Source organism: Myotis nattereri, assembly GCF_964212035.1.
Source record: "Myotis nattereri genome assembly, chromosome: 15".
NCBI lineage: Eukaryota > Metazoa > Chordata > Mammalia > Chiroptera > Vespertilionidae > Myotis > Myotis nattereri.
This window is the reverse complement of record NC_138090.1, coordinates 33,850,255-33,860,813: the sequence shown is the minus strand read 5'-3', so window position 1 is coordinate 33,860,813 and position 10,559 is coordinate 33,850,255. Positions and strand designations below refer to the sequence as shown.

At 46.7% G+C, this 10,559-nt stretch overlaps 1 pseudogene across 1 annotated transcript; it reads left to right on the top strand.

Annotated features, from left to right (window-relative positions):
* The first annotated feature begins 4,719 nt into the window (after positions 1–4,719).
* LOC308531053 (large ribosomal subunit protein uL22-like) lies at positions 4,720–10,154 on the top strand (annotated as a pseudogene). Its single transcript has 2 exons — positions 4,720–4,918; positions 5,043–10,154. The product of its transcript is annotated as a large ribosomal subunit protein uL22-like (transcript).
* Positions 10,155–10,559: the final 405 nt, after the last annotated feature.

Below are 10,559 nucleotides of genomic sequence, written 5' to 3'. Positions count from 1 at the left end.
GAGCTCTCCCTGTGGGAGCACACTGACCACCAGGGGGCAGCTCCTGCATTGAGTGTCTGCCCCCTGGTGGTCAGTGTGTGTCATAATGACCAGTGATTCCCAGTCTTTCTGCTATTAGGGTCAATTTGCATATTACCCTTTTATTATATAGGATAGAGGCCTGGTGCATGGGTGGGGGCCGGCTGGTTTGCCCTGAAGGGTGTCCCGGATCAGAGTGGGGTTCCCACTGGGGTGCCTAGCTAGCCTGGGTGAGGGGCTGATGGGTGTTTGCAGCTGGTCACACCCCCTTCAGGGTGGGGGTCCCCACTGGGGTGCCTGGCCAGCCTGGGAGAGGGGCTGATGGCTGTTTTCAGGCTGGCCACACCCCCTTTAGGGTGGGGGGGTCCCCACTGGGGTGCCTAGCCAGTCTGGGTGAGGGGCTGAGGGCCGTTTTTCAGGCTGGCCAAACCCCCCCCCCCCCCCCCAGCGACGGAACCTCCCAGTCTCTCCTTTTTTTCTTTTTTATTCTGGGATGTATTTACCTTCTATAATTGAAACTTTGTAGCCTTGAGAGGAGCTCAGAGCTGGCCAGGGCAGGCAGGAGGGAAGCTTGGCTTCCTCCATCACCAGGGGCAACCCAGCCTCCTACTCGCTCCAGCTCCCTGGCCACGGCTGGCTGAAAGCAAGTATCTGGGGTTTATTTATCTTCTATCATTGAAACTTTGTTGCTTTGAGTGGAGTTCAGAGCCTGGCCATAGCAGGCGGGAAGCTTGGCTTCCTCCATCATTGGGGCAACCAAGCCTCCTGCTTGCTCCAGCTCCGTGGCTGCCCGCCGCCATCTTGGTTGGGTTAATTTGCATATAGTTGCTCTGATTGGCTGGTGGGCATGGCTTAAGGCATAGCAAAGGTATGGTCGATTTGCATGTTTGTCTTTTTTTTTATTATTGATTAAGATATTACATATGTGTACCCTCTACCCCCCTCCCCCCCGCTCATCCCCTCACCCCCCCATTGTCCGTGTCCATTGGTTAGTCCTATATGCTTGCATATAAGTCCTTTGGTTGATCCTTCCCCCTTGCCCCCACCCTCCCCTACCTTCCCTCCAAGGCCCGCCAGTCCAATCAAAGCCTCTCCGTCTCTGGATCAGTCCTTGTTCATCAGTTTATGTTGTTCATTATATTCCACAAATAAGTGAGATCTTGTGGTATTTATCCGCTCTCCAGTTCCATCGATGCTGTGGCAAATGGTAAGAGTTCCTTTTTCTTCTTCCTCTTCTTAAAGAATACCTTTCAGCATTTCATATAATACTGGTTTGGTGGTGATGAACTCCTTTAGCTTTTCCTTATCTGTGAAGCTCTTTATCTGACCTTCAATTCTGAATGATAACTTTGCTGGATAAAGTAATCTTGGTTGTAGGTTCTTGGTATTCATCACTTTGAATATTTCTTGCCACTCTCTTCTGGCCTGCATGGTTTCTGTTGAGAAATCAGCTGACAGTCGGATGGGTACTCCCTTGTAGGTAACTGACTGTCTTTCTCTTGCTGCTTTTAAGATTCTCTCCTTATCTTTTGCTCTTGGCATTTTAATTATGATGTGTCTTGGTGTGGTCCTCTTTGGATTCCTTTTGTTTGGGGTTCTCTGCGCTTCTTGGACTTGTAGGTCCATTTCTTTCACCAGGTGGGGGAAGTTTTCTGTCATTATTTCTTCAAAAAGGTTTTCAATATCTTGCCCTCTCTCTCCTTCTGGTACCCCTATAATTCTGATGTTGGTACGCTTGAAGTTGTCCCAGAGGTTCCTTACACTATCTTCATACTTTTTGAATCTCTTTTCTTTTTTCTTTTTCGGTTGGGTATTTTTTGTTTCTTTGTATTTCAAATCTTTGACTTGATTCTTGGGATCCTCTTGTCTGCTGTTGGATCTCTGTAAAATATTCTTTATTTCAGTCAGTGTATGCTTAATTTCTAGTTGGTCCTTTTTCATGTCCTCCATGGTCTCACTATACTCCTTGAGGGATTCATTAAATTTATCGGCGGTTTCCATAAAATTCTTGAAAAACCTTATAAACGTGGCCTTGAACTCTATATCCAGTCATCTGTCCTCCTCCGTTTCTGACAATTGTGACCTGTTTCTCTGTCTCCGCATTTTGGCTGCTTCCCTGTGTTGATAGAGTGGCCCTGCGCGCCAGGTGTCCTGTAGGGCCCAGTAGCTCAGCCTCCCCAGTTACCTGGGGTGGACACTCTTGGTGCACTCTTGGTGCCTTGGTTGATGTAGGATCACTGGGAGGAATTGACCTCCAGGCCAATTGGCTGTGGGAAGCAGCTGTGTCTGAAGTGGGAGAATGGTCCCCCTCTGACCACTGGGTACAGTGGCTCCTGGATCTAAGGAGGTGCTAATTCAGCCCCTGCCTGAGGCCTCACAGCCGGGCCACGAAGAGGCTCAGCTGTGAAGCAATGCAAGCCGCTGCGGGGCCTTGGGCCTTCTCTTGGAAGTTCCGGGTCTGGCTGGCCTGGCTGCAGTTAGGTAATTATCAGGTTGCAAAGGGCCGGGGCATTCACATGCAAAAGCCTCTGCCGCAGCCTGGGTGGGGCGGGGTCTCAGGGAGTCAAAAGGCCGGAGAAAGAAGCAATGGCTGATTCTCCGCGCCCGGAGTCGCGCGTCTCAGTGTCCCGGTAATGGCTGCAAGCACCTCTGAGGGAAATCCGCCCTCAAGTTCGCCCGCTGCTGCCTGAGAGAGCAGCCTCTCCCCGTATGAGTCCTGGGTCCCCAGAGACTTCCCAGAACCGGAGATCAGTGCAGTCGGGAGCTTGTGATTCAAAAAGACAGCCGTGTCCTCAGGTGCCACCCCCTTTCCGTGCGCGCGAGCCGCCGCCGTACCTCTGCACTCAGCCTCCGCAGCTCCTCTGGCTCTCAGCGTGCTTTTCTTTTCTTCTAGTTGTAGAAATTACACTCAGCCAGCCTTCCTGTTGTTTTGGACGATGTTTGCTCCATCCTTTGGGATAATTTTCAATTGCTGTGGGAGGCGACTATTTCCCGGTGTTTATCTATGCCGCCATCTTAGTTTCTCCCTGCATGTTTGTCTTTTATTAGTGTAGTTAGGTCACACTTTGAAAGCCTATCTGCATTACCACCTCCTAAAGTGAGACTCCATGTCGAAGTGATGGCCTTTTGGGAATTCCAGTCCATCCCTATTTTAAAAGAATCAACCAACACCTCTCTATTCCAGTCTCAAATCCCATTTCTTTGTCTATCTTAGATCAGGCGTGGAGAGGACTTCCATACTCTAACACAGCCAGGGACTATGACCAATTGTCAGCAGGAAGCAGCTACTGAAAACAGATTGCTTTCCCTCATCAACCCTAAAAGATTTTAGGGATGGAAGTCTCTGAGGGGGGAATGTTATAGGATAGTGACAATCTAGGAAAATTCCAAGACAAGAAATAGGGAGACTGAGACAGGAGAATTAGACAAGGCCAAAAAGTTTTGCAGACCACTTATAGCAGGAACTTATCTTGAGAACAAAGGGTTAAAACTCCTCCTCACAAAAAAATGTAGGAGAGGAAGGGAATGGAAAGGGGAAGGGGAGGAGGAGGAATCTTGATTCAACTTCTCACTAACCAGAGACTATTTAGTATAGATCACCCTGGAACTAAGACAGCAGGAAGGAAGGGGGAAGGAAAAGAAGGGAGGACAGTTTTATTTCATCTTACTATTTAAACATTGAAGCCAGCAGTCTTGGGTTTGTCAACATAAAGTTACCAGATTGTTCTCATAAATTCTGGGAAAGCCATAACAAAGAAAAGAAGGGAGTTCATCTTTACCAGGGTATCTAGCAGAGGAATTTTTTTTAAACTTACAGACAGGAGGGTATATAACTCCTCAAATCCCCACCAAACTGGCTTTTTCAAGCTAAATAGGAAAGCCCATCTGAGCTCTGGCTCAGATGCAGAATTGCTTGCCTTGCTTCTTTAATAAATGTGTTTGCTTTAATATTTTTAATAAATTGGCTTTATCACAACACAATCAGGGTCACTCCTTTGAATTTGTTCCTACGAGAATGAGAATAGAGATGGGGACAGCCCTCTCCCACTGACTCAGGGGGCTGTCCAATAACACCTGTCTGATGTCTGTGAGAGGTTCCTGTAACAATTCTAATTTTAAATTCTGTCAATATGTCAAAAATTTTTAATTGTGGCCCTGGCTGGGTAAGTTCTTTGGTTAGAGTGTTGTTTCCATACTCCAAGATTGTGTGGGTTCCATCTCTAGTTAGGGCACATACAAGAAGCAACCAAGTGTCCTAGCCGGTTTGGCTCAGTGGATAGAGCATCAGCCTGTGGACTCAAGGGTCCTGGGTTTGATTCTGGTCAGGGGCACATGTCCGGGTTATATGCTAGATCCCCAGTGGGGAGCGTGTAGGAGGAAGCTGATCAATGATTCTCTCTCATCATTGATGTTTCTATCTCTCCCTATCCCTTCCTCTCTGAAATCAATAAAAATATATTTAAAACAACAATAAAAACTCCCATGAATCAATAATAAGAAGACTACCTGATAAAAAGATGAAACAAAAACAATTTAAGAAGCAACCAAGTAATGCATAAATAAGTAGAACAACAAATTGATGCCCCCCATACAAAAAAAATCAATAAATTAAAATATATATATTCAATAAATTAAAAAATATATATTTTTATTTTTTTATTTTAATTGTGAAGAAGAGAGAAAAGAGAAAGGGACATTTTTTCCTCTAAGATGGGAGTGCTTCGCTCTCCTGGAAAGTGACCAGAGGTCATGACCTTTGAGAATGGTTCACTGTACACTTGACCCAGAAAATTCCACAAAATCATGCCAATCAAGAGGTTCAAATCTTAGTATTCACTTTAAAAACACTCATGAGAGAGGAGAGAAAAAAACAGTCATGAAACTGTCCAGGCCATCAAGGGTATGCATATTCGAAAATATGTTACTTCTGCTAGCAGATGTAACAATAAATTTATAATTCTTTACCCCTTTCAGCATCATGTGTTCCTCCTTCAGCAACCCTAACACTTTTCTGAAGTGTTAAGTATCTGAAGGATGTCACTTTACAGAAGCACTGTGTGCCATTCTATCATTACAATGGTGGAGTTGGTAGGTATGCCCAGGCCAAACAGTGACGCTGGGCACAGGGGTTGATGGCCCAAAAACAGTGCTCCATTTTTGCTGCACATGCTTAAAAATGCAGAGAGCAATGCTGAACTCAAGGGTTTAGATGTACATTCTCTGGTCATTGACCACATCCAGGTGAACAAAGCTCCCAAGATACAGCGCAGAACGTACAGAGCTCGTGGGCAGGTTAACCCACCCATGAGCTCTCCCTGCCACATGGAGATGATCTTTACTGGAAAAGAGCAGACTGTTCCTAAACCAGAAGAGGAGGCTGCAGAGAAAGAAAAGTTATCCCAGGAGAAACTGGAGACACAAAAACTTATGGCCTGGAAGTAAATTCAGAATACAATAAATACTAATAAAAGTAAAAGCTGCCCTGGCCAGGTAGCTCAGTTGGTTGCGTCAAGGTTGTGGCCTGGATTCCTGGTCAGGGCCATACAAGATGCAACCAGTGGGTGTCTAATTATGTGGAGTCTGCTGATGGTGTTTGTGTGTGAGTGTGTGTATATTTCTCTTTTTCTAAAATCAATCTTTTAAAATGTAAAAGCAAAAAAATAAAATAAAAAAATGGGAGCTTTTCAATGCTGCTTGAGAGCTGACCAGGACCCGAGCAGAGGGAAAGGCTGAGATGCAAGAAAGCAGGAGGGAGCACAGGCGGGCCAGCGTCTACTTTGACCAGAAAAATCAGCCCCGCTCCCCAGCCAGGACATCGGTTCCCCCCCTCTGATTAATTCACTGACTGGCAGAATCTGCGCATCACCAACTTTGCATAGACCCCCCCTCCTTTCCTCACCTGAGGGAGCCAAATCCCTTCACCCCACAATTTCCAGGGCCTCAGGGAGGGAAGCAAGACCTCTGTTTCTAAACTTGAGCCAGATGAGGCTGCGAGTGTTCTATAGAAAATTCAGTTCCTCTGCCACGCTGGAGCCACAGCCCAATGCAAGACAATGTGTCAGCGTGGAGTGCTGTTGCCCCCATGTGGCCACTGCGACTGTGCGGAGACTAAGAATGCTGAGGTTGCAGGGATTTGGGAGGCTAGTGTCCTCCATGGAAAATACAGAGATCTGCTCTAGCCTCTTTGCTCAGTGGTTAGTGCGTCAGCCCATGGATTGAAGGGTCTCAGGTTTGTTTACAGTTAAGGGCATGTACTTCAGTTGCAGGTTCTATCAATGGCTCCCGTCCGGGCGCATGAGGGAGGCAACCAATCTATGTCTCTTGTACAGCCATGTTTCTGTCTCTCCCCCTCCCTTCCACTCTCTCTAAAAATAAAAATAAAAAATCAATGGGAAAAGTGTTAGGGTTGCTGAAGGAGGAACGCATGATGTTGAAAGGGGTAAAGAATTATAAATTTATTGTTACATCTGCTAGCAGAAGGGCTGAGACCAAAATGGCACCAGCTGGCACATTACGGGGAACAGGATATTTATATCTCTTGTACAGGGCAGTCAGAATAACAGGTCGGACCAGGTGCAGGTGGGAGCCAGGTGTAGCTGGTCCACTGGAAACAGTGAGGCGGTTTACTGGAAACTGAAGGCCGTTCATCATGAAACCTATAATGAGAATAACAGGAAAATCGCCAGGAGGGCACTAGCCCCACGTAAGGCATAATGGAGTGCAAGAATGGGCCTAACATTCAAGCCTCTCTCTCTTTTTCCCTCCTGTAAGCTAGGGTTCCTAGCAGCTGGGGTTCCTGCAAGCTGGGGTTGATGAGGGAGGCCAATCTCATTCTTCTGTAACTTCTTCATGTTTAGGTGTGGTGTAGAGAAGTCCCTAATTAATCTGTGATTGAGGGAAGGGATGATATCTAGTGTAGGTCTGGAATAGTGTCATTTCTCTTATGGAGCTGTTGGTAATTGCCTAAATGCAGTTTTGGAGGAAGAAGGAAAGGGCTCTTAGGATGCACGGGCCAAAGATGAGGGCCAGGAAGAGCTGGCCTTGGAATCTAAAAGCTCAGTTGGGGGGACCCTTCACTGCATTATAGAGGGGCTTTGCGAGAAGACTAAAGTTGGGAATCCAGAGGCAAAAGAACCTAGCGAGCTCAAGGAGAGTATTTCTTGTCTAGAGGAGGGGACAGTCATAGAGGAGATAAGGCGTTTACGGTCCTAGGTAATGGCTTGGCTTGGTGGGGTGAGAGTGAAACTGAGGTAGGTGACTGTCATTTGGAACAACTGGGCTTTATGAAGGGATGTGTGGTAGCCCTAGTCAGGCACTGAGATAGAATGAAAAAAGAGTGGGTATAGGGGGTGTCTAGTAAAATGCAGTATAGACGAGGGGTGGCTAATGGCTGTTAGACTAGTCCATCAACCCCCATAATAGAGACTGAGGAGGGGACAAGGGTCTCAGTGAATTTGGGGAGGGCAGAATAAGTGGACCCAGTGTCAATTAAAAGGGAGATCAGCTTACTTGTCACCACAAATATTACCCGAGACTCTGTCCTGGTAATGTACTAGGTAAGTCTGTGGGGCCTTGTCAGGGCCTGGGCAGCTTCAATCTTCAGTGGCCAGTCCCAGGAGGTCTGGGAGCTCCAAATTAGATCTGGAGGGTGGCCTTGCTGGACTGGCTGAGGTTCAACCTGGAGGGGCCAGACTTCTGCACCTTGGGCAGGGGCCAGCCCAGGGTCTCGGATTTGGGCAGGACTTGGCCCAGTGTCTATCCTTGTTGCATTTGAAGCATGAGCCTGGAGGAGGCTTAGCCCCTGACTTACCCTTGGTTGGAAGACTGGCACTTCATTTGGGGTTCGTGAGAGCCATGGCAAGGAGTTGATAGGCCTCCTTCTGGGCCTCAGCCCTGGCCTGATCTCTCTTTTGTTTTTGGATTTGGGTCTCCTTGTCTATTATTAAAGACCTTAAAGCAGTGGTTCTCAACCTGTGGGTTGTGATCCCTTTGGCGGTCCCCTTTACCGGGACCCTTTCACAGGGGTCGCCTAAGACCATCCTGCAGGGAGAAACCAAGATGGCGGCATAGGTAAACACCGGAAATTGCTGCCTGGCACAACCACTTCAAAAATACAACTAAAAGACAAAACGAACATCATCCAGAACCACAGGAAGGCTGGCTGAGTGGAAATTCTACAACTAGAAGGAAAGAGAAAAGCACACTGAGACTCAGAGGAGGTGCGGAAGTAAAGTGCAGAGGTACGGAGGCTCGCGTGTGGAAAGGGCTGGCAATGGAGGACGCCGGTGTCTTTTTCAATCGGGAGGGAGTCTCAAGCTCCCGACTGCTCTGAACTCGAGTTCTGGGTGAGTCTCTGGGGACCCAGACACGTATGGGGAGAAACTGGACTGTCTGGCAGCGGGCAGAACTCGAGGGCAGCTTTCTCTCAGAGGTGCTTGCAGAAATTACCGGGACACTGAGACATGGGGCCTCTTAGGGTAGGACTGAGGAGCAGCCATAGCTGCTTGCTCCACCCTGTTGATCCCCTGAGACCCCGCCCCACCCAAGCTGTGTGCAGAGGCTTTTGCATATGAAAGGCCTGGCCCTTTGCAATCTGAAAATTACCTAACAAACTGCAGCTGGGTCAGAGAGACCCAGAACATCCAAAAGAAGGCCCAAAGCCCCACAGAAGCTTGCATTGCTTCACAGTTGTGCCTCATCTGGGCACCTCCAAACCCCAAAAAAAGAAGAGGAATCTGCAGATCTCTCCATAGCTCTTGTTGGGTAGCCTCAGGCAGAGGCTAAATTAGCACCTCCTTAGAGATCCAAGAGCTAGTGTACCCAGTGGTCAGAGTGGGACCATCCAGATTACAACTCCTCAGATCCATAAGGGACACACTCAGGGGGCAGGCTCAGTGAGCAACAAAGCCCCACTGAAGCAAGTCTTGCCCCAGAAGGGTGTCTCCAGCACAGAAGTTCTCCCACTGCAGAAACAGCTGATTCTCACAGCCAATTGGCCTGGAGGTCAATTCCTCCCAGTGATACCTACAACAATCAAGGCTTAACTACAACAAGACTGTGCACAAAGCCCACAAAGGGGTGCACCAAGAGTGTCCACCTCAGGTAATTGGGGAGGCTGAGCCACTGGGCCCTATAGGACACCTAGCACAGAAAGCCACTCTTGTCAACACGGGGAAGCATAAAAAATGTGGAGACAAAGAAAAAGGTCACAAATGACAGAAATGGAGGAAAGCAAACTACTGGATACAGAGTTCAAAACCACACTTCTAAGGTTTTTGAAGGATTTTCTAGAAACTGCCAATAAATTTAGTGAGACCCTCAAGAAATCTAGTGAGACCCTCGAGGTTATGAAAAAGGACCAACTAGAAATTAAGCATACACTGACTGAAATAAAGAATATAATACAGAGTTCCAACAGCAGACTAGAGGATCCCAAGAATCAAGTCAAAGATTTGAAATATGAAGAAGCAAAAATCACCCAACCAGAAAAACAAAAGGAAAAGAATCCAAAAAATATGAAGATAGTGTAAGGAGCCTCTGGGACAACTTCAAGTGTACCAACATCTGAATTATGGGGGTGCCAGAAGAAGAGAGAGAGCAAGATATTGAAAACCTATTTGAAAAAATAATGACAGAAAACTTCCCCTACCTGGTGAAAGAAATACACTTACAAGTCCAGGAAGCGCAGAGAACCCCAAACAAAAGGAATCCAAAGAGGACCACACCAAGACACATCATAATTAAAATGCCAAGAGCAAAAGACAAAGAGAGAAACTTAAAAGCAGCAAGGGAAAAACAGTCAGTTACCTATAAGGGAGTACACATATGACTGTCAGCTCAGACAGAAATTATGCAGGCCAGAAGGGAGTGGCAAGAAATATTCAAAGTGTTGAATACCAAGAACCTACAACCAAGATTACTTTATCCAGCAAAGCTATCATTCAGAATTGAAGGTCAGATAAAGAGCTTCACTGATAAGGAAAAGCTAAAGGAGTTCATCACCACCAAACCAGTATTATATGAAATGCTGAAAGGTATCCTTTAAGAAGAGGAAGAAGAAGAAAAAGGTAAAGATACAAATTATGAACAACAAATACACATTTGTCAACAAGTGAATCTAAAAATCAAGTGAATAATCCGATGAACAGAATAAACTGGTGAATATAATAGAATCAGGGGCATAGAAAGGGAGTGGACTGATTGTTCTCAGGGGGGAAAGGGGTGTGGGGGGTGCGGGAAGAGACTGGACAAAAATCGTATACCTATGGATGAGGACAGTGGGAGGGGGGGTAAGGGCAGAGGGTGGGGCAGGAACCAGGTGGAGGGGAGCTATGGGGCGGGGGGGAAGAGGAACAACTGTAATAATCTGAACAATAAAGATTTAATTTAAAAAAAAGACCATCTTGTATATTAGATATTTACATTATGATTCATAACAGTAACAATATTACAGTTATGAAGTAGCAACGAAAATAATTTTATGGTTGGGTCACAACACGAGGAACTGTATTTAAAGGGCCAGAAGGTTGAGAACCACTGCC